This window comes from Phyllostomus hastatus, unplaced genomic scaffold, assembly GCF_019186645.2.
Source record: "Phyllostomus hastatus isolate PE091 unplaced genomic scaffold, TTU_PhHast_1.1 phas_contig_209, whole genome shotgun sequence".
In the NCBI taxonomy this organism is placed as follows: domain Eukaryota; kingdom Metazoa; phylum Chordata; class Mammalia; order Chiroptera; family Phyllostomidae; genus Phyllostomus; species Phyllostomus hastatus.
The window spans coordinates 14,724,374-14,745,025 of NW_025333735.1; the positions used below are offsets into that span (position 1 = coordinate 14,724,374).

The window sequence follows — 20,652 nt, forward strand, 5'->3', positions numbered from 1 at the left end:
TTACCAAGTATTTACAAGCTATAGCTTTTGATTTTTTATTCCATTTATAATAATTCATACATAGTATCACTCTATAGATCAGAAGAAATTGTCCCACACATATGCCAAAATTCTAAAACAAAGCAGTTTTAAAAAAAATATTGATATGAATCTTTCAGTTTCATGGGCCAAAGATAACTATCTAAATATCCTTGGAAGTTGAGTCTTCCAGGGCAAATCTCTGCCATCAACTGAGATTTGTCTGTGACTAATCTATACATTTAGTATTGAACTATCTCTGTGAGAATGAGCAAATGCACCTACTACAAGATCAAGAGGCAGGATACCTCATAAAGTCTGCAGACAAACTTTAGGTTCACCCAAGAAGCTCATTAAAAATAAAAAGAAATTATGCATCCCACATGAACCCTACTGAATCAAAATCTTTGGAGTTTGTGGACTAGTAATAGTCTGCATTTATAATAAGTAGCTGTTGAGTCTCAGGACTCCTGTTGCAGAGGGCTATTACTCATCCTCCTAGAACTGTCTGAAATTAGAGATAAAAAAAAGAAAGTAGAAAATGTGATTATTTTATCACTAACCATGTATGAGTTCACTGATTTTATTGGTGAAGCTGTGGCAAGGGAGATAAAAAATAGAACTACTAAGGAAGTCATATTTTAGCAGTGAGCACAAAGAAGTGAAAAGGTGACGTCTCACTGTCAAATCAGCAAGGCACCCAGCCCAGCAATGCAGCCCACAATGAACCCCACACCCAGGACTGCCATCTCCAGTGGGATGAAATGGAAAATCCAGCTGCTGTAAGGATTCTCACAGGCCCCTACTCCATGTATAATCCAGACTCCCTTTGTATCCACACTTTCTTCCTTATCCTTTTTTATCCCTCTGACTGTAGTTGATTGTCACATTACTTAACCTGAATTTTTTTTTTCCTGGACAAGTGGAGACTTTACACTAAGAAGACAGAAATGTGGAGAGAAATTGAACCAAAAGATTTAGATGACCAGCCAATGAGTCACCATTTTTGGGTGAGGGTGGAGAAGAGAATCCTTAGACATATAAAACAGGACAGAATCTGGAGAAACATCATAGCAAGAACTTTGAAAGATCTGCTAGTTTCACATGTGCTGGTGGGAGACAGAGGCAAAGGACCATGCAGTACTCACAGCAATAGAACTAGCCAGAGCATAGTCATGTTCCGGCAGCAGTCCCCCAACCCCCAATTACTGCAGGGTGAGAGGGTGTGAGCTGGGTGACACCTACATGCCCAGTGTGTTTATGTCATAGCTGAGGCTCCCTGAGCTTAGAAAATTCAATTTAAAAAAAAATAATGGCAGCAAGCAGACCTGCCCTTTACCACAGAGGGAGAAATTATCTTTATTATACTGGACTGTAAACAAACCTGCCCTTTGCTCCACAGGGAACACTACTTCTATCTTTCAAGACTGCTCACCATACACACATTCTTAAAAAGATAGTCGGGAACGCAAGCTGTCAGTGTCTCTGCTCACAGATGTGCAGAAACACAGGAGACCCGTGGGGAATTGTTCTCCAGCACAGGATGGGAGCAGGGAAGTTTGAAACGGCCTGCAAGCATTTCATCCGCTGAAAAGTGTGCTTCAGTGGCTTTTGTAGGGTAGGGCAAAAGATTTTATTAATCAACTTTGACTTAAAAAGGGAAACAAAAGAAATAAAGGGAAAAGGTTTTTTAGGGCTAAGGAGGTTGCTGTTTTTTAATCGGAGCACAGAAAACCTTTTTTTAACAACTAATTTCAATTAAAGTACAGTCATAGGTACAAGCTGTGACACACATATAATATTAACACAGCTCTCACTAAAATATGGGCACAATAGAAGTTTTAATGATTCCGAACAGTTTGTCTTCTCCTCCTTCCCAAATTACACTAAGATAACTTAACTTTTCTTAAATGTGCCATGAAGAATTGTATTTAATACTAATTACTCCATTGCATTCACATCTCTTGAATTAGTATTTCATGTAAGAGATGAGTTCTATTTAGAATTCTGGTCAAGATCTAAGTTTTGTGTTTGCTTAAAATACTCATGTCACACATATACCAATGAGGTCTAAGTCATGTGGGTGTGTGCACATATGTGGATACTGTTCCTAGTTATGAGGAGTTTTGAGGAGCATTAATTTTGTGAATTTATAAGTTAAAATATGAGCATTACCTTGGATTTTACTGAGCTGATTTCCCAAAGGAAATTACCCAAACCCTTCTGAGCATACTTTATTTTGTCAAACCTCAAAATTGAGCACAGTGGTCTATGATACCAGCAGAGAACTGCACGTCCCTTGGCAACCTGAAGGTTCTCTGATGACAGAATCATGCCAGTTCAAGGCAGCCCTCCATTTCATTGTTATTAATCATTATTAATTGTGCTTATAGAACTGCAGTAGCTTTGTGACTTATAACTTAAAGTGAAACTCTATCCTTTTTTGCAAATGGTGTTCAAGGAAAAAATGTAATAAATTTTATAAGCTCTAATAGATTTAGTCATGTTGCAAGTTGATATGAGAAAGAAATTTGGGTTTCCTGCAAGTTAGAAATATTTAACATTTACTATTTATATAATACACCTGTCACATTTACTATATATATATAAAGTATATGTATAAAACACACACATGCAATTAAAATAACATCATATTCACCATATACTTTATATTCATAACACTATTATGTGAATTTCTATTCAATTTAATCAAATAGCTTTGTAATGAAATGATTGGTATTATTAACTTATTTTACATAGATTAGACTGGTTGGTTGATTTAATAAATCAGTTTATTTTGAGTTGTTTACAGATTTTATATGTGACTATTCTCTTTGTCTTTATCTGTATTTTCTTTCATTAATTTACATACAAAATTGTAAATATATAAATTTCTTCATATATGTACATACACACACTTAAACTAAATGTGGAAATACATGTGTATATATTTCATGTCAAATTGAAAAAACTGAAAGAATAAAAAGGAATGATGACAGTTATTATAATCAGACCTTCAGAGATTCATGCACATGACAGGAGAGGGAAAATAACAGGACCAGCTGATCAGCTAAGCCGGAGAGAGCTGGTAGATTAGAGTTGGACAAATTCTCTGTTTTATTTGCATTTGTATTTCATCCCTAGAAGCAGCCTAGAGAACACTAGTTTCATATATTTTACTGTTAATTTTTTAAAAAACAGAAGAATGAATGATTTCCAGAAAACCTGTAAGTTCAATTGAAATGGGAAAAATAGGAACCATTTAAGACTGGTTAAGGAAGGAGAGACCAGAGTCTACAAAAGCAGCAAAGTCAACTCATTTGAAGCTAAATCTAGAATCTGGAAATTTTAGAAAGCACAATAAATTAATCAAGTGATACAGATCTCTACAGGAAGCAGAATCCCATACAGTAGACATCAGGAAGGTCCTGGAAGACCTAGGCCTTCAAAGTGAAGTCCACTAGTGAAAGGCGCAGGGTGCTTTGATCTTGGGACAGAGGATGCTTTCCACCTTATTTGTGTGTCTTCTTCCAGTTAAGGGTAGCTGTTTTAGAAATGTGGGCCTTACAGTCAGAAATAACTTATTTGAACCCCTGTTCTGTAATTTATTGGGCTTTGAGACCTTGGGACAGCACTTCACCTTTCTGAGCCTCAATTTTCCCATTCTGTACACTGAGGGCAATCTTACATAAATTTCAGGTTTTGCGTATGATTAAATGAGATGATGTACATACAACACCTGTAGCACTTGACTCTCTGGAGGCAACTGAGTAAAATCAATCTCTCTCTCTCTCTCTCTCTCTTTCTCTCTCTCCCCCCTCCACTGACCCTATATATATTTACTCTAGAATGTGAGCTCTATGCAGTAAGGGACTTTACTTTCTTTTGTACAATGACATTTTCTTGTCACATAGAAAAGCACCTGGTCCAGAGAAGTCACCCCACAAATACTCACTGAATGAATTAATTATTAAAAAGATTAGCATTCTTTAAGTAAATCATTCCACTAGACTGAACATGAAGAGAATATTACATTTGCTCCACAATTTCTTGTTTTTCTCCCAAAATAATATGCAAATGGTATGTTGACTAATGTTCTTCTGATATCATTTTTTTAACCAAATTGTTCAGGTGGATTCAACAAAGATAACATAACGTTTATATAGTGTTTTTACCCAAAGACAGGAAGCACTAATTCCATGGTTTTTATAGATAAGAAATTGAGGTTCAGGGAGATTAAAACATTTAATAACCTCCTTGATTTTTTAGAACAAAATAGACATGAAAAATGAAAAAATTAATTAAGAAGAAAAACATAGAGAGCCAACCAGATTGAGAAAAATAGGTCTAGACATTATTTCAGTTTACGCTCATGACAGATTTATGTATTGATAATTTTATTTAGTATGAGAAATTTTTTGTACACACAATTCCCAGTAAAATAGAATTGAGTAATTCTTCCTCTCATTACGCAGTGAAGATACATCTGGGTGCAATGTGAACTAAGATTCTATACAATAAATCACAGGTGTATATGTGTGCATTATTTTACATCTCACATGTATTTGTTTATGCAAGCATCCACTTCATCCCTCAATATGATTGGATCCAAACATGTAGAATAGAATGTACAAATTAGTATAACTTATACAATTGTATGAAAGCCCAAAAATAAGGGCCACCAGGGAGAAGAAGGAGGAGGACGAGGCTTCTAGGGAAATGACCAGTTATTTTAGGATTTTTCGTAAAGTTTTCTCCAAAACCCTGAGCAAGTTAGGGAGACCTATCAGACTTAAGGCTATAAGAAATTGCAGATGACAAATAGAGATCCTTTAAATAAAGAGAAAATCTCTGCAGTCAGAGTTTGAATGGGGCAAAGATACTATCATGGGACCAGAAAAAAATGGTTTTATGTGAATTCCAATTATCACCTTAGTTTGTATTCCTGGTTTCATTTTATGCCTCCACTGCCTCTTTCCATTTACCTCATCTTTCCTATCTGCTTAAAATTTAGCCTCTTCTCCTGTATTTTATATTTATTTACAAGCTAATTGACACTTCTTTAAAACAACTCGGGCCACAAATAATGCATATTACTGTCTTCTAAATAAAAAACTACTTATACGCCATTTGTAGAGTAATAATGAAGCACTTCCGTAAATCTATATTTTGTATATGCATTTATTTACCTATTTACATATTGTTTATCATGATACCATCAAGGTCTTAGGGCCTGGGACCCTGGTCTTCAAGTGCACCATCATAAAAAGGAAAAGGCAAAAGAAACGCATAGTTATAATGTGGCACGCATGTTCTTTGATACACCAATAATGAGGTGCTGCTCAGACTAACAGAAAGGCACCAAACACAGCCCTGGGGTATTGAGGAAAGCTTCAGGCCTTGAACCTGATGGTTTCTGAAGGACAAAATTTAATTTGACATATATTTTTATTTTTAAAAGTGTTGGGGTGGGGAAAGAAAGAGCAGAATTCCAGAAAGAAGCAGCAGCATTTACTTAGCACCATAGAAATCAGGGAACAAAGCACTGCTTGGTCTGTGGGACTGCACTCAGCTGGAGGAGACCGAAAAGGGAAACAAAAAGAAAGATGGGTTCTATAGAGGAAGGTGGGGCCAGACTAGATGGGGGTTCATGTGTTTTCTTAGGCAGACATAGATCCAGTGCTTCTCAGCCTAAGACTGAGATGATAGAACTATTCAAGATATATCTGCATATTAAGAAAGGTATTTAAATATTTTTACTTTCTCTCCTCACAGAGCATACTAAAAGATTTCTGTTTTGTCATGACAAGGACACAGGAAAGGAAAAAAGTGACAATATTAAGAACAATTAATCCAGCTAAAAGAAATATAAGGAGCTAAGAAATTTGAAGGGAAATCCCTATAGGTATTGAACATTAAGTATTACAAACATATGGGTAATTAATCAGAAAATATAGTTTTTAATAAAACTTTTTTTTTTCAAGAGAACAACATAAAAATCTAAGAGTTAAACCTTTTTCACCTTGATACTTCATGGTATAAAAAGTTCAGATTTAATTCTATGGTTCACACAATCCCTCAGCTGAAGTAAACCTGTGTTACTAAACACACAGTGAAAGAATACGTGATTTCTTCCATTGAGGGAGACATAATTGGTCTGCTGTTTTAAATCTTAGACACATACTTCAATTAATGACTAATGTGCCAAGGCTATTTTTACTTGAGTCTGCTACCCAATTTAACTTAAATGTATTCTCCCATACTTTGATCTGGGTTTTGAGAAGAGTTTCAGAGTTAAAGGTCTTTGAATAATTTTTCACCCTTTTGTTCATGGAAAATTAAAATGCATCTGTAGTTACTTTATGTGCATAATTTTATTATTCCTCTTTTTTAAAATTAGAACATGAAACAGTATTCATGCTTTAATATATGATCAAAACTCTTTGCTAGAGCCCTGACAGGTGTGGCTCAGTTGGTTGGAGCATCATCCTGTGCACCAAAAGACTGTGTGCTCTATCCTTCGTTAGGGCACATGGGAGAAGGCAGACAAGCCATCTCTCTCTCTCAAAGCAATGAAAAAATGTCCTTGGGTGAGAACAAAAATCAGTTTGCTAGGTAAGTCTTTTTATTTTGTTTTGTTTATAATTCTTTTTAGGTTGGCATTTATCACTTAGAAAATATACATATATTTATATAAAGTATATGTAATATATAAAAATTAATAATATAATAGAGTCTGACCACTAGCTGGCACTAAGAAAGCAATTTCTAACAGGGTGAAATGCTCTGGGCTAAAAATTACTTCATGCCAAGCTAAAGAAAAAGGGTAAAGTTAGGAAAGAAAGAACAAGTATATAGTCACCCATTTATATAGCTTCTCTGATGGTGTACGTGTCTAGATTCACACTCCAGTAAGATGTCAAAGTTTTCAGGCTGAAAACTTCAGGGTGTCTTCTTACGAATATATTCTTCAAGCTGATTGAAAGTTCAAACCTCGCACAAACATACAGTTCATAAACTTCTATTTACTTAAATCCAACTTTATCAGCATATTTCCTCAGTGAGCATGTATATTAAGCAAGATAATTTATAGAACTGAATTCATTTTAACTGAACATTTAAGAACTATTCACAGAAGGGAAGCAACACTGAATTAATCTGGGGTGTTTTCCATATAGTGAAGATTAGACTTCACAGGAACTGTCAAGTGTTTTTAGCTCTACCACTGCATGTATTTGTGTGTGTTGTGTCCAGGCGTGTGTGTGTGAAGGGAGCCGATGAAGGTGAAGTGATTCAGGAAAAAGTATGGTAGAAATGGTATAAATAAAGGTAGTATGTAAAAGAGTTGTGGTAGATAAATTTGGAACAAAAGGCCCGATTTTGGGTGATTCCATTTGCACATTCAAGCTCGCTTTGACTCTCCCCATTTATTCCCTCTTTCCTTTATGTGTTTATGCTCTTACCCATTAGTATTCTTCATTATATTTTCCCCCTTCTCTTCCCCTTATTTCTACACACATGTATAATAATACTAATCCAATTTTTAAAGGTATGCATATAATGAGAATTAACAATGATTTTTATTGTCATCTTGGAATCATTTTAAATATACAGATTGTAGAATAATTCTCATTGTGCTGAATCAGTCTGTATTATATTTACTTATAAACAAATGGATAAAACATTTTTAATATGTTCTAGGTAATAATAATAAACATTTATGTTTGTAGATTACTGGATAATAAGTATGAGAAAGAAGAGCTGAATTCTATTTTTAACTTAATTATAAAATTTGGGGCAAAGAATTTAAACTTCTAGGTGTGAATTCCTTTATTTGTAAAATGAGAAAAGCATCTTTAAGTTATCCCCTAATTCTGAGATCTGATGTGTTTCCCTGATCCAAAGTTTCAAGTTTTTTTAGGGATTGCATGAATTCAACTCCCAGAAGACAAGAAACAAAAGTTCAAAACAACTGTTTGGCTTCAGTGTCTACTGGTTCTAGGTAATCTAATTCTTGCTTTGTGAATTCGTTCAGACATTCTTAAGAATGATAATTTTGTTCTCTCATGCATTGTTGAAAAACTGGCAATTTTTTTTACTTTAAAATTTTAATATCATAGAATAAGCACAACAATGGAGAAATATATTTCAGAGAATTTCAGAGTAGGAATGCTGCGTGCGTAATGGAGTGTGACAGCGGGTAACAGAACAGACTGGAATCAGACAAACATGATTTCTAATCCCAGCTCAGTCCTTTATTAACTACAGAGTGTTGGGAACACTAGTTAACTTCTTAAGGGCTTGATTTCCTTACATAAAAAAAAACCTGGAGATAATTATACTCACTTTGAAAATTTGTTCTGAGGATTAAGTGTTATAATATATGTAAAACAACTGAGTGATTGGCACAAGAAAGGCAAATGACTTTGTATAATGTATTAGTGTGTAGCATTTGTCATTTTGCCCTATTTGGTTACATATCTGCCTTCTTTGGGGCCCATATGGTTTTTCAAGAAGGTGACTCTTCTTACTTGCCTTTTTGCTTCAGGCAGTGTGCACAGTGGTTACAAAGGCCAGGGTCTGGAACTGGTCACTCTGGCTTTGAATCCTAGCCCTGCTACTTGCTACTGCGAGAGCTTGGCCAAATTATCAAGCTTTTTGTGTGTCAATTCCTTCAATGATTAGTTGGAGAGTATGAGGATTCACTAAGTTATTACATGAAAAGCTTTGGTGCAGATTATTATTACCCCCAATACCTAGCACTGTGCCTGGTAATGAATGTCTATGGGTTGAATGAATGATGAATGAATGAATGAATGAATGAATATAAAATAAGACACAGAATTCTATAGTTAATGATTGTAAAATCACCAAAATTTCATCATCTTATGAACATAGGCATTTGGGTTCTTCAAATAGTTTTGAAAATTAGATCACAGAATTCATAGAATTCACAGATGTACTCAGAATGGAATCCTGAAATCCTGATTCTTGGGTGAAATCTATTTCATTACACCAGCCTGCCTCCATGTAAGTCAAAAATGGAATGTAATTATATTCAGTAAACTCTGTACTCTCTTTATAAAAGAGAGTACTTGGTCTGAAGAGTAACAGGACAGGATCATTTTGTGTGATGAAGAAAAAATTGAGTAACCAGAATACATATAAGTGCTAGCTGTCAGTATGCTGACACTGAAATAAAGTGAAGAACCAGGGAAATTAAGATTCTAAGTGAATAGGTAAAACAATCACAATACGTATTCCTTGGCAATAATGCTCTACTGAAAATTAGTTTGTTCACATATTGTGTGAAATAAGAGCTTTTGTTTAATAGTGAACCTAAAAGTTAGGCAGCCTGCCTGCTCACTACTACACAGTGAAGTTTACAGCAGTGCAAAAAAAGAAAGAAAAAAAAAGCAAATTGAAACAAACAAAGAGCCCATTCTGCTGTGGACATTCAACAGTCAACTTTTTATAGGTAAAATGAAAAATGATAAAGTTTTGTTTAGAACACTCTGTGTTTGCTTCCTGTTTAGGATTCACTACTCTGTTCTCACTGTTATGAGGTCATAGACACTCTAATGAAACATGCACTCACACTTAGTGTCCACCACTTGGAGCTACATCACTATACTTGCAAGACCCTGTGTTCCAGACTGCAGCACGGTTTTCTCACACTGTTAATCTTACTACCCTGTACATTTCTAAAACTGATTGAGAGTCCTAAAGACCTTTGGATTGTATAGATTATATCTATTGATATTTCTTATGTTTAAAATTAAAAATTAAAATATAAAAAAATACAAAATCTATTACATCATATTTCCCATATGTGAAATTAAAACTTGAAAAATATAAAATAAAAGCCCTGGCTGGTGTAGCTCAGTGGATTGAGCATGGGCTGGGAACCAAAGTGTCCCAGGTTCGATTCCCAGCCAGAGTACATTCCTGGGTTGCAGGCCATAACCCCAGCAACCGCACATTGATGTTTCTCTCTCTCTCTCTCTCTCTCTCTCCCCCCTTCCTCCCCCCTTCCCTCTCTAAAAATAAATAAATAAAATCTTAAAAAAAAAAAAAAAGAAAAATATAAAATAAGCCCCAGCTGGTGGAGTGGTTTGAGAGCCGGCCTGTGAACCAAGGGGTTCCTGGTTCAATTTCCAGTCAGGGAACATGCCTGTGTTGTGGGCCAAGCTTCCAGTAGGGGGGACACATGAGAGGAAACCACACATTGATGTTTCTCTCCTCTCCCTCCCTTCCCCTCTTTCTAAAAATAAATAAATAAATAAGATATTTAAGCATATATATGTAAAAAAATGCAAAATCAGATTATGTTTTTCAGTCAGGAGGTCTTCACACATCATGTAGCTAATGTCTGAGAAACTTCTCTGTACATGTGTGAGAGAGAATGAAAATTCAAATGGCAACTTGGAATGAAAATAGTTCTCTAAATAAGTGAAAAATAGTTTTCTTAAAGGATGTCAAGAACCATGAGGCATCCTCACATGACCCTTTGAGAACTGCTATCGTATTCACTAAATTAACGATATTTATTGAACACCTGCTATATGCCAGAAAATGCTATAATGTACACATATATTGTATATATTAGACTTTCAAGAATTATGTTCATATAACACATAGACAGTTGAGATTTAATGAGTTAAAAGTCATTTGTCTGTGGTAAGTTTAGTTATAAGGAAAAAAAGAGTTCAAACCCAGATTAATCTGCATTCAGAATCCATCTTCTGTGTACATAAGTATTATACCAAATAACATTCATTCAAGTGGTATTTATCTAGAGATAATAATGACAATTATATTAAAAATAATGTTGCTACTGTAGGATCTCTAAAGTATTTTTCATATACTCTCTCTTGTTTTTTATTAAATATGTTTTATTTTAATTGTTGTTCAAGTACAGTTTTCTGTCTTTTAACCCCATCCCAGCCCACCTCCCAGCCCTCCCCACCTCCCTCCCATTTCCACCCCCCCCCCTTGTCATTGTCCATGTGTCCTTTATACTTGCTCCTGGGAACCTTTCCCTGAAATTCTCCCCTGAAATTCCCTCCCCTTCCCTCTCTGGTCACTGTCAGCCTGTTCTCAATTTCAGTGTCTTTGGTTATACTTTGCTTGTTAGTTTGTTTTGTTGATTAGGTTCCTGTTAAAGGTGAGATCATATGGTATTTGTCTTTTGCCATCTGGTTTTATTTCACTTAGCATAATGCTCTCCAGTTCCATCCATACATGCTCTCTCTTGTTTTTATATATGTGCTCAATAACAGTAGCAACAGAAAAATTAATAAATAACTGGCATCTGCAAATGACATCCTTAGTTCTATCTAATTAATGGTAACTTACATATAAGAAGAATTTCTTGGAAAGTTTATTTAAATTAATACTTTTGTGGTATTTTATCTTTGATAAAGCCTTTTGTCAACACCCCAAAATTGAAAATCTTGTGTGTGTAAGCTTGAAAGTTCAACTGAGGAAAAATAAGTGTAAAATTATCTCTGAAATGTTGGCAATAATACTATACACTAAATAATACTATATAACACTAATATTGATGTTGATAATAATATTGATAAGACTAACCATATATAATTAAAAATATATCCTAAAAACAATATCTAATAAAACTTAATTTTAACCAGAATAAAACAAACAAAACAGAACAAAAAGATTCACTACTCTGCTCATATTTTCATGAGTTCATGGTCTATTCAGTTTATCAAAAACTGAAATCATTTTGGTAGCAATTTATATCTTACATCCAACCACAGTTGTTTCAGAGTTAGAGTTTGGAATTTGATAAAATTTCAAATGTTTAAATAAAATAATGGGACATATAAGCTTAATGTACATAAATATTTTCTGCAGTAAATTAAACTTTTTTTCTATTCTAAATAAATTAGCATTCTGTAGCCTAGAACAAATGAGGATGTTTCTGCATTTAGTGCAACTAGCTAGAATACATTTACATTATTCGATGGATGAGGTGTATCAGTAATGAGTTCACAAATGCTACATTTGTTAATGCTGTTTCATATTTGTGAGCATGTTGGTTTTGCAAACCCTTCTATTTTCCTCTGTGGATGTCAGAAGGACTTTGAATGCAGTGCAACTGACATGCATATGCAGTCTTTGGTAAAGCCTGTCATGAGCTGCTCTGCACAACCCAACAAGAAATAGCTGAGTCTGATGATTTTTGAATTCTTTAAGAGTTAAGCTACATAACTTTGACTAAGACTTAAGTGTCCTGATAGACTTTTTTAGATTATTCTGTGTGGTAGAAATTTTAAGTTATTTATTAAAATCTATTTTTATCTCCTTTTTGCCTCCTTAAGAGTTAGTATGGGCTCAACACTAAAACAAACAAACAAAAAAATAATCCAATTGAACAGTAAGCAGAGGATGTGAACAGACACTTCTCCAAAGATTACATGTAAATGGCCAGTAGGCATATGAAAAAAGGCCCAATGTCACTTATCATCAGAGAAATGCAAATAAAACTACAACGAGTAGGGATTAATGATGATGGAAGGACACTTGTTTTGGGGTGGTAAACACAATACAATATACAGATGACATATTATATAATTGTGTAACTGAAACCTATATAATTTTATTAATCAATTTTACCCTGATAAATTCAATTAAAAATATGAAAAGCACCAGAGAACAGATTTAACAGAAGCACACCACAGTTTGATCAACAATAATTTGAAAAGCCAAGTCCTAGATCAGGCATCAGCCATGAGGAACATGCTTCAGTGTTAATGAACCCCATTTGTTATGGCAAACAAATAAAACCCACAATAAGACATTTCCTCACATTGGTCGGAATGGCTATCATCAATAAATCAACAACCAGGTGCTGACGGGGTTGTGGAGAAAGGGAACCCTCAACACTGTTGGTGGGAATGCACGTTGGTGCAGCCACTATGGAAAACAGTATGGTGGCTCCCAAGAAATTAAAAATGGATCTGCCTTTTGACCCAGCAATTCCACTGCTGGGACTATATCCTGAGAACACTAAAACACCAATACAAAAGAACCTTTGCACCCCGATGTTCATAGCAGCCCAATTTACAATAGCTAGGTGCTGGAATCAACCTAGATGCCCATCAGTAAATGAATGGATCCAAAAACTATGGTACATTTACACAATGGAATTCTATGCAGCAGAAAGAAAGAAGGAGCTCCTACCCTTTGCAACAGCTTGGATGGAGCTGGAAAGCATTATGCTAAGCAAAATAAGCCAGGCAGTGAAAGACAAATACCATATGATCTCACCTTTAACAGGAACCTAAACAACAAAACAAAGAAACAAGCAAAATATAACCAAAGACACTGAAATAGAGGACAGACTGACAGTGACCAGAGGGGAGAGAAGAGGGAATATCGAGAGAATGGGTAGGGTTTACAGGAACAAATTTAAAGGACACATGGACAAAAACTAGGGGGAGGGTAGTAAGGGGAGGGAAGTGGGGAGGGTTAGGTGGGTGGGCTGGAATGGGAGTAAAAGGGAGAAAACTGTACTTGAACAATGATTAAAAGAAAAAAGAAAAGAAAAGGAACTCAAGTTGATCCTGAAAATTGTATTTGAATCATCCTGGGTGACACTGGAAAGGAGAGAAGAGGTGTGACCATCAGTACACTCTGCACTTTGGCCTGGGAAATGCATCCAGAAATCAAGAAGACAGTGCATGGGGTGTTCACAACTAAATACTTGTGTGCTGTGAAGCATCAGTTTAAATTAGAACTCTGCACAGTAAGAGGTAGGGGTGGGGGAACCCTAAGAAAATATGCAAATATTCACTGGAACAAGAGAAAAAGAGCATATTTTTAAAACTTGAAAATGTAGTATTTAAATGATTGGCTATAGCAAAAGAGAGAAAATATTTTAAATTTACTTAATATGAAACCAGAAGACATTTCTGCTACAAAAAAAATGGTATCACAAAACCATAAATAAGAAAAAGAAATAGATAAGGACAAAAAATGCTCAACTTGTTTATCCCCATCTTGACACAGGATGAAGGGGCAAGAGAAGAAGATTGTAAGGAAGAAAATTATGCTCTGAGAATTTCAGGTCACAAGGTTCACTAATATAACTTTGGGGCTGGATTCACACTCTAGAGCCTGAAAAACACCAAGAAGAAAATTTAGTTTAAGTGATGTTATGGTTTCTGGCCCTTTAGAAACCTACAGAAGAAAAAACAGTAGTTTCTGTGGAAAATATTTAAACACAAGCCTCAATTTTCCATGTGATGTTTAAGAAAAATGAATTCTCAAACAAAAATCGAGTACACAAACAGAAATATAAACAAACATCAAAATAAGATAATTATTGGAAATATTCCACATAGAATATTAATAAGATGTTAATGTGCTTAAGGATATAAAAAGGGAATTAAAGTATTATGCAAGAATATGATGCTATGTAAATTGATCAGTGTTTTACACAATCTCTGTGCAAAGTAAAAAGCTATAACAAGTAAATAACAAGTATCACACACATGGATGAAATATAAATATATTTCCTTTAAAATTAACTAAAACAAAAATGACCCCTTTCAATACTTTTTCTAGTCAGGCTAGACCAATAAGGAAAAAATGGAAGGAAAAGTATTTGAAAATAAAATTAAAACTGACATTGTTCCAAGATAAAGCGATTTTCTTTATATAAAACCCAGAAGGATGTACTGCTGAATTAAGAAGTAAATGAGTTTAGTATGATAATTAATAAATATAAAAACAATATACCAAATTAAATTATATTGTTATAAGCCAAGAAAAAGAACAAGTCCAATTGAGAAAAATAATAATACTTAGAATATCAACAAAATATAAATGTATTTATGGTAAACTTAACAAATATACATGTATGCATGTATATATACATATATAACTATATATTATATATAACTCTATATATGTATAACTGTGTATATATACACACATATATATAATTATTTAAATACCTTAAGCCAGACCTAATTAAATGGAGAAGTATAACATACTCAGAGATGTTTTGGAGATGCCATTAACCTCAAAACAAAATACAGATTCACTAGAATTCAAATTAACAAGTCAAACTCAGTTTTTCATGAAACTTGACAAGTTACTTCTAAAATTTGTATTAATAATATAAGAAGTGTCTAAAGAAAACTCAGATGAGCAAGTTGCCCAAACAATATCAAAATTCATTATAATTCTATGGTGATTTAAAAGCATGATCTCAGCACAACAGATAAATATACAACCAGACAGAACAGAGAGCACCTAAACAAAGCCATGCACACACTGAATTCTAACACATGAAAGAAAAGATATTATAGATCAGTGGGGAATAAAAAGAAGCCATTAAATAAATGGTTTGGAAACAATTAGTTTTCATAAATAAAAAAGAAAAAGAAATAAAACTCTACTTCACAACATAAACAAAATCAGTTCCAGATAAATTGAGGATGTAATTGTGGAAGGCAAATTACTAAAAACCTCTAAAAAGCAATATAAGAGATTATCTTTCCAATACTTGATAGGGAAAATTTCTTTAAACTAACAGGAAAATGAAAACTATTAAAACAATGACATATATTACACCACAATAAAATTCACAACTTCTTTTATGAAAGAAAGCAAAAAGAAAAAACACAAATAGGGAAAGATATTGAAATATATAAAAACCAACAAAGATTAAATATACAGAAAATATAAAGAACATCTATTTTTTTAAGAGTCATGGAAACCCATAATGTATTGCAGAGGAAAGTCTGGTGGATCATATATGAACATGACCAATCTCATTTTTGATATGAAAATACAAATTAAAACTATAACACATATAATTTCACATGAACAGCATAAAAACACTGTAAATCTTAAAATATCACATTTTTGTGAGAATGTAGTACAAAAAGAACCCTCATATAAATTTGAGGAGAATGTCAATTGAAACAATAACTTAGGGGAGAATTTTATTTCACCTAGTAAAGTTGAACATGTGCATACCTACAACCTGGCAATTTCTTTCCAAGGTATATGTATCAACCAGAGGGCATATACAAGAATGTTTCTAGAGAGATTTTTTATAGTGTAACAAAATTAAAAACAACCCAATTTTTCATCAACACTCATCTGGGTATAATAGACTTCTATAAGAAATGAAAGCACATATATAATATCTTACATGAATCAGTGTGGGTGAATCTCAAAACTATAATATTAAACTAAAGAGAAAATAGAAAAAATACATATAACATGATGTTGTTTATATAAAGTTCAAAAATAAGCAAAACAATATACTGTTTAGGAATGACTGCAGAGGTGGTAAAACTAAGAAGGAATGCCTCCAGAATATAGATGAAAATGTCAAAGAAATGCAAACTATGAAAGAGATGATGAGTTATTTGGAGGGCACTAAACTCCTGTCTAATACATATGTGTTTGTAGGAAGGAAGAAGAACTTGAAATGTGCTACCTTAAATGGGCTTGAAACCCTACAGTTGGGGAAAATGATCTCACTGCTGCCACCCAGAATTTGAGAGAGTATTGTACTGCATATTGCTAGTCCAGGAAAATATCAAAATTTAAAATTCAAAGTATGACTGAATATTCCTTTGCACCATCATAAAGTTGAAACATTAAAAGTCAAACTACCATTAAGTTGGGAATCATCTGAATAAAGTCTTCTTAGAAAAGAAGACATAGGAATTACTTACAAATTTACAAATGCTTGGAGAAAGTTTTATTTAAAGCCCTGATCCAGCCCTGGCTGGTGTAGCTCAGTGGATTGAACATGGGCTGTGAACCAAAGTGTTGCAGGTTCGACTCCCAGTCAGGGCACATGTATGGGTTGCAGGCCACAGCCCCCAGCAACTGCACATTGATGTTTCTCTCTCTCTCTCTTTCTCCCTCCCATCCCTCTCTAAAAATAAATAAATAAAATCTTAAAAAAAAACTTGACCTAAAAATATTAGCCTTATTAAAAAAAAGAAAAAGCCCTCATCCTTTACCATAGCAAGTAGAGGTGAATAAGAAAATAAAGATTTTTTTTATAATATTAATGATGTGAAAATATATATTCATATATATGATTTTTCACCCTTAAAGAACAAAATAAGTTTCAGTACAGCCACAAAATTTTTATAAATGGTGTTTATCTAGAAGACCACAAAAATATCTTAAAACATTCCTCAAAGCAGAAATTGTATGAGTCGTATTTTCTGATCCAACTTTAATAACAGATGTTTAATTCCCCAAAGCACAATGACAAGATTACAAACCTCTGAAAAAAAATCGTATGTATCTTATTGGGTGCAGACCTGGCAGGGAAGAGCCTTCAGGAGTTGGGAGGGTGAGGCATCTGGGAGCCCCAGAGTGGGGCTAGCAGATCTCCCATGAGGGAGAAATAGCAGGAGCAAGTACACTATATAACAAAACAGACCAGATCTAGGGAAAACTATGCTCAAGAGTAACTTTTTAAGTTTAATTGTGTTTTATTAAGAAAAGGAAAAGAATACTAGAAATTAAGTAAGTAATCACCATGAGAAGTAAAAAACAAAACCTGAGGGAGATTTTTCCTGTTAGAAGCATATCGGGTTAGCCAGGAGCATCCCTCTAGAGCACAACAACTTATAGTGCTGGATAAAATTAGAAAGGTATATTTTAAAATGCATCACTGTAGGAAATCCAAGATGGCAAGTGGGTAGGTGGAAGCTACGTTAACTTCCTCACAGGGCCAAACTGAAATTACAACTGAATTATAGAACAATCATCCTGAATAACCAACTGAAGACTGGCTGCAGAGGATTCACAGAAGATGCCATATTGAGACTGTTAGGAAGTGCAGAAACTTGAAAAGGGCTGGCCCTGCTCCTACGGGCAGCAGGCAAGATCCTGGAGGAATATATCAGTTGCAAAATTTCCCCCTGAGAAGAGTGGGGTCTCGACTCTAAGCCAAGATTCCCCAGCTGAGAACACCAAAGCCTAGAAAAGTACCCATATAACAAATGACTATGAAAACCAGTAGAAATTCTGTCTGCCAGGGAGAGACAAGAGTCTTTGAGAGACCCAAGTGCCTTTTTAAAGGCCAACAAACAGTCTTGTTTGCAGTCAATCACCATAAGCTCTGGCAAAGGGAGGGCAGAGTGGACTAGAGTTGTGTGAAGATAGACTGGATTTTGTAACTCTGAAGAGAGAATTGAAAGGATGGCTGCCAAGATCCTTGTTCTGAGTCACTCTGCTAAACCACAAACACCATCTTTCTTGGGTGGATCTTTCCCCTCAGTATGGCACCAAACTGGGGGAATGCAATAGCCCCACCCTCTGGGTTTCTCATAACCCCACATTGTGGAGCCTGCACTCTGCTGAAGAATCAGGCACCTCAGCTGGGGATGTCGAAGTCTGGAAGATTCAGGGAGTGCCAGTGGCTGACATGTGGTTTCATGGAGGTGGTCATTCCTCCCGCTTTTCTGGGAATATGACTGCTGCCTCCCCCTCATGGGAGATCTGCTAGCCCCACTCTCAGGGCTCCCATAAGCCTCATTCTCCCAACTCTTGGAGACTCTGCCCTGCCAGACCTGGGAAAATACCAGGACAGACTGAATTGTGTGGCTCTGGGGCAGGGTACATTCCTCTCACCTTCACCCAAGCCTGACCAGCACCTCCCTGTCATGAAAGACCCACTAGCCCCACTCTCTCAACTCCCAGTGGCCCTGCCCTGCTGAGATCAAACTCCTGGTAGAATCTGGGATGGACTGAATTGTATAGATCTAGGATGGAGGCCAATTTTCCCCTCATACATCCTACCAGTGCAGAGTCCTCCCTTATGGTGAAATCTCAGTCTGTTTTGGCCTGATAAAATCTGCTGCCTCACCTGATGCCTCCCTGAGTTTCTGCCCCACCATAAAGGTGTGCAAGCATTCAGCAGCTTACCAAAAGGATACCTTACCAAGACTGGAAGTCATAGCAGATCTATCTAATACATAAAACAAATCCAAAAAGGCATCCAAAATAGGGAGAGAATGAAACAAGCCCCAAATGAAATAACAAGAAAAATATCCAGAAAAAGAGCTAAATGAAATGAAGGCAATCAATTTATCACATATAGAATTCAAAAAAGTTTTTATAAGGATGCTCAAGAAACTTAGTGAGAACTGCAACAGCATGGAAAGGGACATAGAAACCATAAAAAAATGAACCATTAGAAATGAGAAATACAATATCTGAAATGAAGAATACACTCGAAAGAATAAACAGTAGGTTGGAGGAAGCAGAGGACCTGAATCAGCAATTTGGAGGACAAGATAGCAGAAAACTACAAATGAGGGAAGCAAAAAGAAAAAGGAATATTAAAAAATGAGGACAGTTTAAGGGACCTTTGGAACAACACACAGGATAACAACATTCACATCATACATGTACCAGAAAGAGAGGAGAAAGCTTCTACAAACTGGTGAAGGAAAAAAATATACAAGTCCAGGAAGCACAGAGAGTCCCAACCAAGATGAATCCCAAGAGGCCCACATCAAGACACATCATAATTAAAATGATAAAGGTTAAAGAAAAGGAGAGAATCTTAAAATCAGCAAGAGAAAAACAGTTGGTTACCTACAAGGGGTCTCCTATAAGAACATAAGCTGATTTTTCAACAGAAATGTTTCAGGTCAAAAATAATTGGCATGAAAAATTCAAAGTGATGAAGGGCAAGGGCCTATAACCAAGATTACTTTACCCAACAAGGCTCTCATTTAAAATTGAAAAAGAAATAAAGAGTTTCCCAGATTAAAAATAACAATAAAGAGGTTTGTTACCACCAAACTAGTATTGCAAAAAATGTTAAAGAATCTTTTTTAAAAAGAAAAGAAACAGAAAAGCATAGTTAAAAGAATAAAAGATAAATAAATATGTACCTATCAATAATCACTTTAAATGTCAATGGCTTCAAAGTTTGAATCAAAAGACGTAAGTAGCTGAATGGATAAGATAACAAGACTCGTATTCATGCTGTCTACAAGAGACCTACCTCAGAATAAAATATACACGGAAAAAAAAGAAAGAAAAAGAATGGAAAAAACAATATTTAAGACAAATGGAAAGAAAAAATATCTGGGGTAGTAACACATAAATCTGAAAAAATAGATTTTAAAACAAAGGCTATACTAATAGACAAAAAAGGCACTACATAATGATAACAAGATCAATCTAATAAGAGGCTATAAATCTTGTAAACCTTTATATGCCTAACATAAGAGTACCTAAATATATAAGGAAAATTTTGGTGGACATTAAAAAAGAGATCAACAGTAGTACAGACAAAGAAGGGAAATTTTAACACCCTATTGACATCAATGGATAGATCTTCCAGACAGAAAATCAAAAAGAAAATGGTGGCCTTAAGTGATGCATTAGATAGATTTAATTGATATCATCAAAGCATTTCATCCCAAAGTAGTAGAATATACATTATTTTTGACTGCAAATAAAACAGTATCTAAGATAAATTATATATTAGATCAAAAAGCCATTCTCAATAAATTTAAGAAAATTAAATTCATATCAAGCATCTTCTCTGATAATAATGGCATGAACCAGGAAATCAATCACAGGAAAAAATCTTTAAAACAC

General features: G+C 34.8%; 1 protein-coding gene across 1 annotated transcript in view; it reads left to right on the plus strand.

Annotated features, from left to right (window-relative positions):
* The window catches only part of NEGR1 (neuronal growth regulator 1), an 832,035-nt gene that overhangs the window by 525,180 nt on the left and 286,203 nt on the right, over positions 1 to 20,652 (plus strand). The window lies entirely within an intron of this gene.